Source organism: Adiantum capillus-veneris, chromosome 19 (assembly GCF_014529385.1).
Source record: "Adiantum capillus-veneris isolate H3 chromosome 19, ASM1452938v2, whole genome shotgun sequence".
Lineage (NCBI taxonomy): Eukaryota > Viridiplantae > Streptophyta > Polypodiopsida > Polypodiales > Pteridaceae > Adiantum > Adiantum capillus-veneris.
The window spans coordinates 98,145,894-98,163,846 of NC_140949.1; the positions used below are offsets into that span (position 1 = coordinate 98,145,894).

Here is a 17,953-nt window from a genome sequence, read left to right on the forward strand (position 1 = left end):
CTTTTCAACTACTTTGATAACCATAATCTTGAATTAATTCACGCTTTGTGTACAATTTGTACAAAATTGGCAAAGTCCACTACAATAGATAAATTGTGTATCGCATCGACTCATGATGCATCTTGTGCTTTTGCATCCCTTCCGCTACTCTCGTTCTTTTGATCATTGATTCACTGCACCATAAATTACAATAATATTATCTTCATCCCATCTGCCAGGTATGATGCGACCAGTATTTTCCACGTGTGTGTTCAACAAGTCACTGTCATACAGCAAATAGAAAATCAATTAATTAAATTTCATAACATGCCCCAAAGTGGAGGAGCAACTATCCTCAATTGATTAAAATAAATCAAGAAAAGTAAGGGTGATCAGCCACATACAACCGTTGGCAAATGTAATTGCTCAACATAGCAATAAGTGAGAAAACTTGTATAAAACTTATGAAATTGAATACTCCAAAAGAAAGTAGGAGCCGTGGATAATTCCAGACATGAGAATGCCTAACAAGCTAATGAGATTGTGATTGGTATGCTAAAATCAAATGATGATAAGTGAGAGATCCCCTCCCCAGGGGTCCATACAAAATATACAATCCTTGAGCCTTTTCGGCATTTTCTTTACAATATTACATCAAAGTGAGGAAGCAATAAAATAAAATGATTGGGGAGGAGGATTCTTGTGCCTGACATAGCATGGCATTTAATCCATGAGCTTGATTGCACCCAGAGGCGCCTAATGTCTAGTGCCACCCCTGAATGAGTGATGCTTAGACACAAGAAGAAGAAAGAGAGAGAGAGAGATAGAGAATGATACAACCCCCCAAGTAAATATGAGTCATGCCATTGTATTGATGATGATTTTATAAAAAAAAATCATAACTTAACTACCAAAACACTTTGCATTTGTAGAAGCACCCGAACCCAATGTGAGCTCTCTTCGGGTTCACCCATCCCATCCGCTCCTACTATAGATTGAAGAGAATCTCACTTCAACGGGATCCAATTTGATGTCTCCACAGACCGTTGGCGGCCCTCCATGAGCCCGAGCTCCAATTGGATTCCAAAATATCAGCAGGTGGTAGGATATCAACACCAACCATACCACTTTGAGAAGAGTACGCTTTTCCTTCAGTCACTACGTCGATCGGGTGTTTTGGACAAACCATGTAGGATATATATATCCCCCTATGCGCTGGGCCCAAGGCAAGACCATGGGTACCATGTAGGTCGCGATGACCCCCTACAACTAGCCATCCGTGAGCCCTTATTCATATGAGACTAGGCATGACCCCCTACGTACATATGGTGTAGGCCATTGGCCCCCTACCAAGTTGCCGGGTAGGTCACCCTTGTCGGAGCAAAGCTATCATAAGAACCATAAGAATGTGTACATAATGAAAACATAATCCAATGCATAAGCAATATCATCAAGTCATCAAAGCATCCATGTAGGGTCTCTACCCTTCAACCAAATCAGCACATGTTTTCCCCATGGAAATTTTTGACAGCATTTTGGCAGCACATAAGCAATAAAAAACCATAGTAACCATGCTAACTCTTGGCATCCATCCAAGACTCAATTTTGGCATTTGAGTGAAGTGTATTTTGTTTTATGGACATATTTGCCAGGGGTAAGCTCCTATGGGAGAACCCACAAGATAGCTGGGAGCACAACACTCTTGCTTTTTGTTACGTTGTAGTATTCATACCAGCTTGGCAAATAGAACAACGGTCGTGCTAGGTGAATAAATGTGCCAAAAGTAGCTGGGAGACTCAAGGTCTCGAGTACCAACTTAAGCATAAAGCTCAGGCATCGCTACTTTCATTTCCTTTAATGCACCAACGATGTGACATTTGCTAGAGGTAAAGTAGACACTCATAACCAAAAACACCAAGAGGGACACTACCATTAATAAAAAATTTACCAATTACAACCAGAAAATAAGGTTACCAAGTGTAGCCTAAGGTCATGACACATACTTAAGCGAGACTAATAAAACAAAACTCGAGGTGGTGAAGCATAGAAGGCACTAGAGGTCTAAAAACCTGAGAGCATCTAGATTGGCAACAAGTAACAACACCATAATTGCAATGCATTCCTAGCATACTACAACGACAATCATGTAACAGCACCAAAAATGTGGAAGCTCAAAAGAAAAGGAATAAGTACACCTCGGAATCCAATGGATCGCGCACATAGCTGCATCCAGAAACCATCTGTCCTCCATCATCATTGCAAAAAGTGTCACCAAATCACTACCCACCTCCAAGAGGTACATCAGTGGATGCATCTAGACACTAGTCACAAAAATAGAACGAAACTAACGCATGACATGGGATTGACTCATTCTGTGTGTGTGTGTGTGTGTGTGTGTGTGTGTGTGTGTGTGTGTGTGTGTGTGTGTGTGTGTGTGTGTGTGTGTGTGTGTGTGTGTGTGTGTGTGTGTGTGTGTGTGTGTGTGTGTGTGTGTGTGTGTGTGTGTGTGTGTGTGTGTGTACTCACCCTATCCCAGACACCATATTCTATGAGGCAGTAGGCCCATATTCTATGGGCTTACTGCCTCATTAGAATGATGAGAATAATTTTTTTTAAGATTTAATTCGCTATGTATATCAACACCCCATATGGTTTGTCAAGTTCTATGTATCTATTCAGATACTGAGAATATAATAGGTCTATGGTCCAAGGAGAACACAAAATGATTCCATGTTAAACTTAATACCAGGCCAGTGATGTTATACAAGTTACAAGGTCTTTTCATGAAAACCATTAGAAGAAAACTTGTTTACGAGATTACTGATTTCTTCATACATTGATGCTGTGAGACATATATTGAGGTATGTGAGAGTTACATTGGATTATGCTCTCTTTTATGATGCAAGTATAGAGGTATAAATGTATGGTTACACAAGTTTGGATTGGACTGGTAGCATTTTTTATTATTGATCTACGAGTGGATATATGTTTTCTTTTGGGATTGTTGCTATCACATGGAGCAACAAGAAGCAGCCTACCATAGCATTGTCGAGAATAGTGGTAGATTACAGGGGTGTAGCAGTTGCAACATATGAGGTAGCATGTCTGGACATGCTACTTTGAGACTTGGAGGTAGTACATGTACAAGTACCGATTGTCATAAACTATGACAACCTTAGCAGCATCTAATTGGCACAAAACCTTGTGTTTCATGCACACACAAAACACATAGAGGTTCAATACCACTTCATTAGAGAAAGGGTCTTGGACGGCAACATTGACCTTGTTTACATTGACACACAGGATCAGGTAGCCAACCTTTTCACCAAGCCCCTGGGTGTAGAGAAGCCACAACACTTCTGAGGGATGCTGGGAGTAGGAAAAGAGCTTGAGGGGGAGTGTTGAGATATCAAGATCTATGCCTGCCTGACAGTCGGTACACTACACTTATCATTGGCATGTGTGAGCGGTTACAAGGATCTTTGCCAGTGATACTACAATTGGACTTCATCGACACGGTCTACCTCCCAAGACTGATGGCATACTTATATGCCACCCACCTACTAGCTGCTACTTACGATGACCAGTGTACATAGTGTATTTCATGTTCTATTACTTATGATTTTGTAGCCTTTTGCCCTTGTAGTAGTGAAGAAGGAGAAGTAGAATCTTGACAACCTCCATCTCTGTGTATAATCACTTCTCTTCTTGTGAGTGTGTTTGCAAGCTCTCTCTCTCTCTCTCTCTCTCTCTCTCTCTCTCTCTCTCTCTCTCTCTCTCTCTCTCTCTCTCTCTCTCTCTCTCTCTCTCTCTCTCTCTCTCTCTCTCTCTCTCTCTCTCTCTCTCTCTCTCTCTTTTCTCTTCACCTTCAACTCCCTTTTGATATGAGGAGACAAGAATTTACAGTTAGGCTTGCATTTGGAATGATGGTTAATAAGTCACAAGGTCAAACATTGGGCAGAATGGGATTATACTTACCTTCACTTATTTCACACATGTACAAATGTATGTGGCAATGTCACATGTCAAAAGTAAGTATGCAATAAAAGAGTGGGTCAAGAATGGTGACACTTCAAGAGAATTATGCACCAATAATGTTGTATACAAAGAGGTTTTCCAAATGGCTTCTAAGATGCTTTGAGTATAGCTTTTTGAACTACAATGTGCTTGGTTTATCTTCAAGCAGATGTGTGAGTGTCAAGGCCATACAAATAGATTGTAAGCATGATGCAGCTTCTTACAGATTGTATGACAAGAGACATATGATTATGGGCTTGAAACAGTTGCTTACAAATTGAACGGTATATATGATTGTCAAATCATTTGCACAAAGTAGAGAGCTCAATTTTATTTTCTTGCATCTGGATGGAATGAGCTTATCCAAGCTCTTCATACATCTAAATGTTAGAAATATTAGTAATTCTCTGTCTTCTCTCTATCCTTTCTCCTCTCTTTACAAGCACCAAACTCTCACTTTCTCTCTCATACATAAACACAAGCATCCAATTTATATATGCTCTCTCTCTCTCTCTCTCTCTCTCTCTCTCTCTCTCTCTCTCTCTCTCTCTCTCTCTCTCTCTCTCTCTCTCTCTCTCTCTCTCTCTCTCTCTCTCTCTCTCTCTCTCTCTATGTAGGTGGGAGGGACTCTATGGCCCTTGGGCCATTGGGAGACATGGTAGCCTTTAGGGACCTTGCGTTCCTATGGCCTTTCACATCGCACCCTATGGCCGTATGGCCATAGGATCAATGTGACAACCTTGCCTATTGACCTATGTAACTAAAATTCTTGTGTGAAATATCCATTGATATTGACCTTGGCACATGCATTTGAAAAAAGAGTTGCAATCATGTTGCAAAAGGCATCACCAAAACCAACTTTTATAATTACTCCTAATATGTAATCCCATCTTACCCTATCATATGGTATGTCACTCTATATTAATCATGAGATAGTCTTCAGTCCCTTCTTTAGGCCACGTAATTCCTTCCATGCAACAATGCAAATTGTTAAGAGTGCTTAATTTTGGACAACACAAACTTGATCTTAGCAGCTATATCCTTAAGCCATTACTCTGTCTGCAACATTCAACCTTGTCAATTGCCTATAATGCTTATGCTTAGCCTTGATGCTACTTTTGGGTATCAACTTTATCAATCCTATGTTAACCTCTTTTAGCACTACTACATCTTTTTCACCACATCAGAGAGCAAGCTACACATATTTGTACCACAAACTTCAAAAATTTCCCAGAGTACTTAAAACACCCCCACAAGAAGGCCATCAAGTCATAGGGCCTTTTCTTTCCTACTCTTTCTAATTACATATTCCAACCCTTCAACTGTAATTGGTCTTGAGAAGTACATTCTCTGAAAATCAGTCTCACTGAACATCCACATGGGGCAAGAAGTTCATTAATTCTCTGTTGCAACAAATCTACCGATGGTGCTATCCCAACAATGGATGAAAGGTTCCTAGTGAAGACCCAATCAATTTCTTCGTGCTTATACATAATAGTGCTTGTATGATCCTTAATATTCCTAATGATATCAAGGTCATTTTAAACTTTGATAGCCTTGAAGAATACTTGACTAGGGTAGTCCCCATACTTTTGATCTAGTAAAGCCCTGACAACACCTTTGCAACCTTTACATTCTGCATTTCAAACTCCTTCATATACCTCTTAAGGCTTTGTAAAATATTCAATACAATATTATCAATTAGATTTTGAGCACAAATCTACACCGTACTTCTATGTGCAGCTCCAACAGTACTTTCCTTTTTCCTATCATTGAAGCCCTTATCTTGCCCTTTTGTTGGTTTCATAATGATTACATTCATGCTTGATTGCCATACTTGGGTTGGATTACTATCCATAACCCTTTCTCCAACCGATAAAGTTTGAGATAATTGCACCAAGCTTTATCTTCCATCATGCTTACATTAAATTTAAATGGGGGTGGCCCCCTTGAACACCTTCTCACTTGCCTAACTCTGAATTGCATCAAAATAGGCACGGAATCTGAAATGAGAGTCATGATCAACATAATAACTGCATTCATCCATCGAATGTCCATCCTCAGAGATATACAAGCTATCCAGTCTCCTAGCAATAAAGGATTGCTCATTATGCTTATTGGTGCATGTGACCTCAACACCATATATATTTTTACAACTCTAAATGTGCATAGCTTTTATGTCAATCTTAGAGTGATTACATGTCCATGATCATCCTTTTGTATGTCTTCAACCCCAAAAAATTCTTAACCAAGATTATGCATCCACCTAACCCTCTCACAGGGCACATGTAAATGTTTGATTACCCTTTTTAACATCCTGTACCAAAACAGTTCTAATCTCAAATTTTTCATCCAATATCTGACAAAAAGTTGCTTATCTAGGTTACATAGCCCTCTTATTCCAAGAGGCAATTTTAAAAAGTCTTGAGTACTTATCCATGTTCAGTGTCTTCATCCATCTCACTATCATTTTGCAATATGAAAAAGTTGTTACCTTTTCTAACTTAATTTTTGAGATTGGGCTTGCTCTTTTCTTTTTAATCTTTGGTAGGCACATCCCTCTTTTGCCCTTTCCCAACAGGCTTCCCTTCAGCTTCCTTCTACTTCCCAGTGTCCTCTTTCTTGCTAATCTCTTGGTTTGATGTTTGACCTATGGTTTCTTGTTGTTGAACCTCCATTTGCTATATTGTGACTGGTGTCTTGTCACTAGAGGGTTGGTGAATCTAAGTGGCCTCGCTCTTATCTGTTGGTTTACTGTTGGGACAATCCCTAGCAAAATGACCAATATGCTTGCATTTAAAACAAGCATCTTGGAATGGGATGAAACAGAGTTCAATGTAGACCTTACCAATGCCAACTTCCATGAATTCAAGAGTGGCATTCCTTCTATCCCAAAGGATGCAGACTTTTTTCTCGCCTCTACCTTCATGTTGTGCGTTAAAACCCAGGCACATACAGAACTCAACCAAGCATTTCAACCATCTCTTTGACGTAGTCCCACAATATATAATATGGTGCAAATTGGGGAATGGAACTCATTCCGATTGGCCATTAACTTATTATGGACAAAAAACTAGGTGACCAAGTCATAATGAAAACCATATTTTCCCTATAACAAGCAACATACTGAACAAGCACATCCCTTTGTGCCCCTGTCTCAACAAGTACTTGGTAGAATCCTTTCCCTACCCAATGGTACTTGCAAACCTTCATATTCTCTCCATACAAGTCCATAAACCACTTGATAAACTCCTCGTCTAAAGGATGCACCACAAATAGATAATCTATACATGTCAACCAATGCCTTGGGTATAGATAATTCGTCACTTTAGTGCTCTCTAAAACCTTAATGCTAATCTTGACAAGATCTTTAACTATTTCAGATTGCAAAAAATGCTTAGATGCCTCACGAACCTCACCATGCAACATTGTCTCAACATAGCTAGCTCTATCCCTGTCCATATGCTCAAGAGTGTTTTTAAAATACCTGTTCTTTTGTGGGTCTCAAAACATCATGCTCTGATCCTTTACAACAAGCGAGAACATTATGCACATGGTGTTCCAATCCTACAACAACTACACTTTGATGGCTTGCAATCAGATTAGATCATGTCACATTTCATCAGATCACTGCATGAACTAGATCGCTATGCTTTTCAGATTGCTACATGTAGCTATACAAGCTTAGACTTGACCAATATACATGTATGACAATGACTAGCTACTCAGGCTGCTCGATGGAAATATGTTGGAAAGGTTCATGCTGAATTTACAGAAATTGTAGGTGCCGATGGGCTAAAAATTACATGTTTGCATGTGGTCAAAAGTGATGGTGACCTCAAAAGAAGGAAAGTTGGTCCCCAACCATCAAGGTGGCCTATCCATTTGGTTGCACTCGGCTCCGTTGGGATGGGACAGTGGTGTCCTCTCCAATAGAGTTTTATGTGGAGGTTGTCTTTACAGATGAAGACAATGATATGGCACTCCTCTTACCAAGCCCACCTACACAATTCAAAGATCTTGATTTCTTTTACTAGTGGAGTGTTGGTAATCCTTTTGACACTAATACAATCCTATTGATCTCTTATCTAGGCCTCTTAAAAGAGGAGTACCCTAAGGACAAGGGAACTAAGGCAGGAGACATGCCTAGTTCTTGCATGGGCTTTGCAACTTATGTGAATCCTTCACAATTGGTGGCATCATATACAGCCTTGGCTGGATCCTCTGGTGGGTTAGTACTTAATGTGGCTGAGTATAAAGGACACCATGGTATCGGCGTTCACTTGCGTGCCATGTGTGATTTCAAGCCACTGAAAAAGTGGGACCCCAGCCAACTAGGTGCCCTCAACCAAAATTTGGAAAGCAAAGCTCATCTTGGGATGACAGCAAAAGACGTACCTTCATTTTTACATACCTTTCGAACTCGTACAAGCATGGCAAAACGAATGGCTGCAAAGGTATAAAACCATTCAAGACACTTTGTTGCTATTTCTAGGTCCTTAAGTTTAAGCTAATTGGTTTCTTTCTTTGATAGGCAACAATGACCATAAAGGGTGCAAGGACTAAGCTAAAATAAGACATTCTATTTTTTGAGTTATTACGTAATTTTCATTCTCATTTTCTCTTTCCTTTAGTAGGAGCTCTTTACTTCAAGCAAGAAGAAGAGAAAGGAATTTGAAGGGGAGGACAAATTCTCTCTCCTTGGTCAACAACACGTATGTTTTCTACACTAACTATATCCTTTATTTGTGAGTAAAAAACATGATCGATGTTGTCTTTAATAAGAATGTCAATTTAGCTCCCGTGTTTGTAAGGAGATAAGAGGTAAGGAAAAAATATCATCTATTTTCTCTTTAATAAGAATATCAATTTAGCTCTCGTGTTTGTAAGAAGGAGACAGAGATAAGGGAAGAGTTACTAATTTAATTTTTTGTAAAACAAAACAACACAGGGGAATGATCAAGATTCTTTCGGAAGGAGTGTGGTAGGAGTCGTCTAATATATGAGCTATACTTATCACTCATTGAATTGTTCATGTCAAGAAGGGTTGTAATCACTATTTTATCATATTTTCATGTCATGTTTCATGTCAATAGAGGCCTCTTGGTGAAAGCAAGGGGGAGTCCTCTCCCTTAGTCGCGACTCGGTTGCACACAAAAAAGTAGTGCACACAAAAATACTCTTATTTTGAATGCATTTGGGTCACTTTTGCATTTAATGCCTCTTATGATGCCACGTTTCCATAAGATAAAAACACGTAATTAAAATGTGAGGTTAGTGTTTGTGTAGAAGTGAGAGAAAAAACTTATTAATTGTGTAGAAACTAGAGAGAGAGAGAGAGAGAGAGAGAGAGAGAGAGAGAGAGAGAGAGAGAGAAACTTAATAGTTGCCTAGAGATAGATAGAGAGAGAGGAGAGACAGAGAGAGAAAGAAATAGTTGGGAGGGAGAGGGAAAGAGAAAGAGAGAGAAAGAAATAGCTAGGAGGGAGAGGGAAAGAGAAGGAGAGACCGCTTTTTTTTCCAGAAGAAGAGAGTGAGGAGCAAAGTCAGAGCCATTGTGTTTGGGAGAGAGAAAGCGAGAGTGATAGAGCCATCTTTGTTGAGAGAGAGAGAGAGAGAGAGAGAGAGAGAGAGAGAGAGAGAGAGAGAGAGAGAGAGAGAGAGAGAGAGAGAGAGAGAGAGAGAGAGAGAGAGAGAGAGAGAGAGAGAGAGAGAGAGAGAGAGAGAGAGAGAGTTTTGAAGATAGAAGCGGGAGACAGCTTGCACACAAAGATGGAGGAAGAAGACAAGCCTCATACACAGGAGAGGATTGCACCGCCGAGTTCAAAAGGTATTACATCCACCACATTTTAAGTTCATTTGAAAGTGTTTTGAGGCAGTTAAATATAAGTCTAAAAGAAACTACTTTGCTGCTGGCCAACCCCAATTCTGCTTGTAGTTGTGCGCCTTAACGCGCACCGGAACGATTCTCAAATGATAACGAGCCTCCGGGCGTAAAGTCACACAAGTGATTGCCTCCTTAACTATTTATATATATATATATATATATATATATATATATATATATATATATATATATATATATATATATATACACACACATATATGGGTGTGTGTGTGTGTGCGCGTACGTGTGTGTGTGCACGCGTATATGTATATATATCTATATGGATATATAAGTAAATATGTATATATGAATAAATAAATATAAATATCCCTAGTGATGATAAGATAGTTTACCTATCTTGATGTACAATGGCCCTTGAAGTGGTTCTTTTCTATTTGTGAGGTTACTGTTCTGAACAATAGAAATTGTTTGAAATTTCTTTTGTTGTTTCTAGTACATTTGTGTCCACTTGATACCTTAAAGTACATTTGGGTTGACAAGACAACACACATTTTCTAACATAGGCAATTGTGATGACAGCTTGTGTTTAAATAAAATACATTGTTCAATAAAATACAACTATGGCCTTGATATTTTTAGTCACTTGTGCCTATTTAAAGATCAAAGGGAACATATATATGCACTTCATTGAGAGCTATAGGTAATAGAGATAGACATGTTGGAGATGGGGTCTCTTCAAATAACACTCTAGTGGAAGAAGAAATAAATAAAGAGGAGGAGGAAGAAGAGGAAGAAGAGGATAGGGGAGAAGACGAAGAGGTTAAAGAGGACAAGCAAGAGAAACAAGCGGATGTAGAGGAGCCATCATTTCACATTTCAACCTACTTAGAGCAGAAGCCAAGGTGGTTAGCATACTATTTTAAAAACTATGGCATAGAAGACGGCATGGACTATGACGAAGGAGTCAACATGATGTTCAGTGCACAAATAGACAATGATAAATTGTCAAAGAGCGATCTCATAGCAATTGAGATAAGAGATACAGCTGAGTATCTGTATTGAGACCTACAGGACAGATGGTCTGGTGACTAGCTAGATAAAACATTGGGACCTACAGGACAGATGGTCTAGTCACTAGCTACATAAAACATTGGCCTCTCTTTTCATTTTGTAATCTGCAAGAGTTTGCATTTGTAATGTGGTTCAAAATTAATCAATAAAAAAAGGCTCTGCTTTGGTAATGAGGTTCATTTTGGAATGAGTAAGGCTTTGATTTCACAATGAGCTTCAAATTAATTGAACTATACTCTTTGACGCGCATTAAGCTACGGTTAATAAAAAAACAATCTGATACTCGTCAAGGCGCACAATTGAGCTCTCTATTTGAGCTCGGGATAATACTATTTTTTAGCTTTGGTCTTCAATGCGCATTATAAATTTCTTGATCCCATACGAAGCCAATACGCATCAAAGAGCACACTTTTTTGCTGATACGTACACCAAGAATTGTTTTGGCAGGTCTCAGGCGCTCTAGGAAAAAGTAGTCTCTGTGAACCCTGAGCTTAGTGCGGCTGGGAGATTGACGACCGTGAGCGTATCAACACAAGAAATTTTTGCTTGAGTATCCAAGAAATGCTTAATAGATTTCACAACGCCATTTCCGAGGAAAATCCTCATACAAATAAGGCTAGTGGCATACAGATAGAAATGCCGCTTCCCCTACAAGCACTAATGCCTAGTACTTTTCCACCACATGCACCAAGCGCTTCATCTTTCTCGTATAAGGATGCACTGGTCCCCCTTGAAGAGCATCGTCCTATACTTGGACCGATTGATTTTTTGGATCCAGAGGCAATATCGTGTAGCATAAGGGAGGTGTTGGATCAAGTTACTAGCTTTGATAGTTTGCCAGTTTATTCCCCATCAAAATTGCCAGTCTCTGAGGGTGCGGCTACTTCTATCCTAATTTGCCTCTTAGAACAAAAGAACATGTTCACCCTCTATGATGCCTCCCTCTATTATAGTGCATCCCTCTATGATGCCTTCACCCACCGACGGTTAATGAAGTGGCGTCCCTCTCTCCATCTTTGTTGTTCTTGAAGAGCATTTGAGTTTCTAAATGCTTGAATCTTCTTTTTCTTCTTTGATTGGACTTCCCTTATTGCTTGCATTATCTTTGATGATCATAGAGTTCACAAAAGCTATTTCCTTTGTGGCTACCACCACCATGTTGAGTATGTCTGAAGTATGCATTGTGTTCCATATAATGTGACTTCTCCATACCTTGTGTGCTCCATATGCTTGGATCATCGTACTTTTGTATAAAGAATGGTACATGGTTATAGATGATGTGTTGCCATAGAACAATAACAATTCTTATACACACATGTTGTATACCATGATGAATGCCAAGTTTGGTAGTGTACCATGTAGTGTGTTATGTTGCTCTCTATCCAAGCTGCTTCAAAGTGTTTTTTGAATTGTTGAAGGTGTAATTGAAACTTTTTACAATCGGCAGTTGTCCATGACTCCTTGTCACACATTTCAATGATATTGTCCACTGCATGCCACACCTCCTCTTTTGCATTTCTAGATTTAACCTCATGGTCCTTAATTGTATTGTGAAGTTTCCTCCATTGCTCATACTCTATCCTGCTTATGTGATTGGTTCTTTGCTTATTGATTGTTTTGTTGATTGGGCATGACAAAAAACACCTTGCCTTCACACCACCTACTTTAACTTCTCTTGGTAGATCCTTCTCATTGGTTGAGAGCTTTTGGTCCTGCTGAATTTGAACATTTCCTCCATGAAGCTGCATGTTTGACAACATCCTCTCAATAGCTGCAATCCTATCACTACATTCTATCTTTTTTTTATCTTCCATACGAAACCCACGTAGAGGTTGATCAATTTACCTATGACTCGACACAAAGGATGGAAAGTGCAAATGTGAACATTAGTCAGTGGTATAGAAAAAATAGGTTGGAAGCTGTTATCCAGCAAATGCCATTTTGGCGGCTTGGTCCACCACTCGCGGTCAAGGGTTTTGGATGGTTCGATGCAGTACAAGCATGGTAAGGTCATGGCTCCTTTGTTGCAATTGTACAAACACTTTAGTGTCTTCAAGTTAGATGCCAAGTGCCAAACAGCCTAGAAGGTGCCTCCATCTCCAACATCAAGAGTTCTTTGCCCTCCGTCTGCCCACTTATAATATCAAGAATGGGAGTTTACTGAAATATCCAGTGCAAGATATCATGGTCTTCTTTTAAAACCTGCACCAAAGCAAGAGTAATAAGACTGATAATAGATGATGTTATTGTAACAGGATGCACATATGACATACAAGAGATAAAAGGACATACAAGAAAGCACCCAAGCCACCAATGATTCATCTCAGATTGTAAAAGAAAATAAAGAGGATCATCCTTCGACATGTTAGCCATTGCTCTATCCATTAAAGTTATGGCTACCCTTTCCATCTTCTTCTCATTGAGGATCTCACACTCATCCATCTTTAAAACAAAGTTCAAAACACCCTTTGTTTTAGCATGTGTGACATTGTAGAACTCCACCATCCGTCTCTGTAAACAGGCTCCAAGTCCATGAAGACGTGGTTATGTTCATCATACTTGACAGTACATTGTTTCCCTTTGTATTTGTTTGTTATGTGGTATGGGGATCCCACATAGTCATTTTGCTTCTTGTTAAGTCTATGTCAAAGCCTCCAAACATCTGTAGTAGTTGGCAATAGTTTTGTAGTGATACCTTTAGCCTTGAGTGTAGTCTTTACTGTCTTCTGCAAGAATGCATATCCTTTCTGGCTAATGCCACACTCATCCATAGTTTTGGAGTGATACCTTTAGCCTTGAGTGTAGTCCTCACTATCTTCTGCAAGAAGGCATATCCTTTTTGGCTAATGCCACGCTCATCCATAGCACTCTATACATTCTCAATGGATATGGTGTTTTGGCTAATAAATTGATCCACCACATCTCTCTGCACAACCTTGAACTTCTTCTCCTACAGTAGTTCTTTTGCAACCTTCGAGCTAACCAAAGGTTTTATCTGCTTTGCTGGGTTACTATTTGGGTTGATGTTCTCCTTATCAGGTTGCAATACAAACGTACACCAGGACCCCAAATTACAAAGAATCAAGATTGGTAAAGGTACTTAAGGACATTGGGACAAGGTACTTAAGTACAAAAAAATCTTACTATATTGCTTTGATCCTTTTCTTGAGGCCTCTTGAACCAACCTTAAGGTCCTCTACGTTCCGCAACTTTTGCTTCCTTTGATGAGGTCCAAGAGTTGTTTCCTTCTTTCTATATTGTTTCACTTGCTATTGTAGCCCCTTAATCTCATGTTCTTGTTGCTTAATCTTGGCTTCTTGCTCCTTGCCTAGGTCTATTAGGCGATGGATTTGGGTGTTTTGTGCATTGGCTATTCCTATAGCAACTGTGGGGGGTGCTGATATTGATTTGTAGTAGCCCAACAAACCTGTATGGCCATCTGTTGGCGAATACGCCGCGACGGATGTTAGCACAACGAGAACTCACCTAACAAGAATTGTCAGCTAAGGACGAAGCTCGACCCGCAGGCACGTGGAATCAAGCATAGAGTGTCAACCTACACTCGACCGACTATTGACTACTTCCTACAAAGGACTCTACCCAATGTTTAAGTTACAGCCTACAACAGTGCACAGTCAGAGATTTCCTACAATGCTTCCATGAGCCAAGTACCCATCACACGTTCTCAAAACGCTATGAAACTCGAGGGATATCCTATTAACACCAATAGGCCACTCTCCCTAAAGTCCGTGACCCAAAACCCTACCCAAAAACACCCAGTACAGAATCACGTAGGATGTCTGACACGTTTTTGCAGGTTGACGTTTCTGAAAACTAAGATGCCTAATGTGTAGCTCTACTCGATACGAGTGGGTGGATATGTTGAAATGCAAAAACAGACACCATATGCTTATCAAATCACTAGAAATATCTCGCAGGTCAATCTTGTGAAGCCGGGCCGTACACACGCTGTAGGTGTTGACGCGTTGCTCTCTTTGTGGGCAACATGCTGCACTTCTCCGCACTCGATTCCGACCGCCAGTGTGCGCATAGCGTCAAGATAAGCTCTCACTCTCTCTCGTACACAGAATACGCTTCTCACAGACACTTCATAAAAAATGAATAAAGGGGTTTTTTTCATTAAGGTCAAAATTTGGTATATATACCTTCCAAATACAATACCTCATGTTCCAAAGTAAAATCCTACTCAGTCTAATGGCAAAAATAATATACAAAATTGGAAACTTCTACAAGCCCCAAGTATTTACAAATGAAATTATAGGTTTCCTTAATCAGAGAATGACTACATAGGATTTCTTTCTTTTCACATTCCGCCAGTCTTCAGTTGAGTGTAGCTGCTAGTCTTTAGTTAACACTCCCCCCTCCTAGTTCATGTCATCCCCGACATGACAGTAGAGCTGCTGCTTTAGTGGAGGCTGTTAGGGCTGAATATATCTGTGTTGATGGTGAAGAAGCCAGTGTAGAAGGCTTCTTCAAAGGCCTAGAGGTGGTATGAGGGCAAGAACATTATTCTTTGGTAGAGGGCATGTATCACCTCATGGGAAGGTTGAGCAGACAGTTCATAAGCACATCTATAAGTATCTTGGAAGAAGAATATGCTATTTGTGTCTTGTCCAGGTTTGAAGACCTCAAAGATTGCCATAAGTGTTTTGCATATCTTCCTGAGCATAATGCAAGAGAGGTCAAGCGAGCCAGTGAAAAATTTAATGGTGCCCGTTAGGGTTTTCACCATGTATTGCTCGCTCATTCTCTCGCCTGCCTTCAAGCCTGGTAGCTTCAGGTAGTTGAGCCACGTGGGTGGGTTCTCTTTAGCAATTCATGCTCCTTCCATGTCCGCATCCTTGGTAGAGGGAAAAAGCTGAGGTCGTCTCTGATCATTTTAGGCGCCTCTACCAAATGTACTAAATATTGTGGGTATTTAGTGCGCCATGCCTTCCTCCATCTTGGTTGATATTCTACAATGAGTCTAACCCCTTCTGGTTTGGTGATGTCTTCATTGTGCATCGGCACTATGGGCTCCTCTTTAATCCTCTTGTTGATTGTAGCAGCCTCGTATTTTAGCAAAGGATAGGGGTGAGAGGGTTGCAGCCATTCATGTCGAACAACATTTGCATCTAATTTCTGAATGGTCATTGACTTCAATATCCTCTGCTCCCACTGCATTGCTTCTTTGGCAGTGTCTTTTATGGCTGCTTCTATTGCTTTCTCTAGATTCTCTTCTTCTTCTTGTGTCAAATCCCCGGGCTCTTGTAATGATCCCTCAGGAATGTCCTCTTGTATTGTTGTTTCCACCGGCTCTGACACATTCTCTATATCCATTCCTTCCATAGCAACTGGTCCGTGACTTTGTTGATGTTCTTCACTTTTTTGGCTCTGAAGTTTGTCTAGCTGCTTCTATAAATTGTCTTTTGCTATCTGAGCTTGTTCTGTCATGGATACTAATAGGTCATTGAGTTTTGCATTGACTCTATCAGCTTCTTCTAGCTTCTGTTTTACCTCATCCTTCTCTGTCTGTAGTGTCTGTGTATTATCTTCTAGTTTTTTCTGAACTTCCTCAATTCTGCTTTCAATGATTTTTTATCATCTTCCAATCTACTTTGTATCACCATTGATCCCTCTGCCAGCATCACTCTCTACCTCTTCTCAAGCGTCAGCTCTTTTTGAAGTTCTATGGCATCTGTTCTTCAAACGCATCTCTATCTTGGCTAGTGCTAGTTGCACTGTTGTAGCCCTTGCTTTACCTGGAGATGCTCTCAACCTCTAAATTGTTTGCTCTTTTACTTTGATTTGATCCTTGAGTTCAATTACCTCATCTTGGCTAGCTTCATATGGTATTTCAGCCTTGTCCTTAGCCTCTTCAAGCTCTCCACCTATTTTGACTCTTCCGCCACCTGTAGGGTTAGCTCATCCCTTTCCCTCTCGGCTTCAGAAAGAGCATTGCTGATTTTTTGATATTCTTCTTCAAAGTTTAGCAGCTTCTGATCGATTTCCCAGCTTTGATTTTCTAACTCGTTAAATTTCTATAGTGCTGCTTCTAATTTAGCTTGCATCTGTGCTTGGCCATGCATCTCCTCCTGGTTTTTCTTCTGAAGTGTTTCCACTTCAACTTTCACCTTTTCTTCACTCAACCTCAGCCCTTCATGCTCCATTTTTTTGGCCATTGATCTGGGTCTCAATCCTTGCAGTCTCTGTATCACTTCTTCCCAGTCTTCTGCTTGTGGTTGCAAATCCATGGTATCTGTGGCATTCTCCTTTATCTCCACCAAACGAGGGCTCAACGTTTTTTTGGTGTAGGTGTTGATAATTGAAATGATGTATGAGTTGCCTCCTCTAGGGTGTATCCAATAGCTAGCAGATCCAGGAATATTCCATAATTCTTGCCTCCAGATCTTGCTTCTCAGGCTTTGGTTCAAATTCGGCCTTCTGCTCTTTCTCTTTGTTCTCCTCTTTCTTGGAATCTTGTTGCTTCTCAGATTTACTCAACTCAGTTTGTTGAGGTTGAGGAGGACTAGGAGGAGGTGGTGATGGTGCAGGGCTTGACTCGCGGCTTAATGGTGGGGTTGATGGATTCTTTTTGAAGTCTCCATTAGCTTTTTTTTCCTTTATCTCTCTTCACCTTCCTGCTCTTTCAGCAGCAGCTGTCGCCTCACATCATCAACCTCTTCTTCAATAAAAGGTATGACTGGAATGTTCTCAGCCGCCACATCTAGGGTCTCAAAATTCTTTATGTAATCTTTGAAGCGATCCCTATTCGTCCTTCGAGAAGATCCAGACATGGCCTCAAGTGAGGGCTTCCACAATTCGTTTAGATCTCCTTTAAGCATACGTTGGGCTCTGAAACTCTCCATCAACCTCTCTAGCCGAGCAGCCTTCTGGGATTTGGTCTCTTTTACTGGTATCTAAATAGTAGCTTTCTTTCCTTTCTTTGGCTGAGTTGGGTCTTCTTCTACTGTCTCTAGCCTTCTCTTCAGTCTGGTGGTTACCTTGGGAGCTATAGGTTGCTCCTCTTCCTTGTCC

At 40.3% G+C, this 17,953-nt stretch overlaps 1 pseudogene; it reads right to left on the reverse strand.

Moving 5' to 3' along the window:
* Window positions 1–11,959: 11,959 nt before the first annotated feature.
* LOC147434528 (uncharacterized) lies at window positions 11,960–17,169 on the reverse strand (annotated as a pseudogene).
* Between the last annotated feature and the right edge of the window lie 784 nt (window positions 17,170–17,953).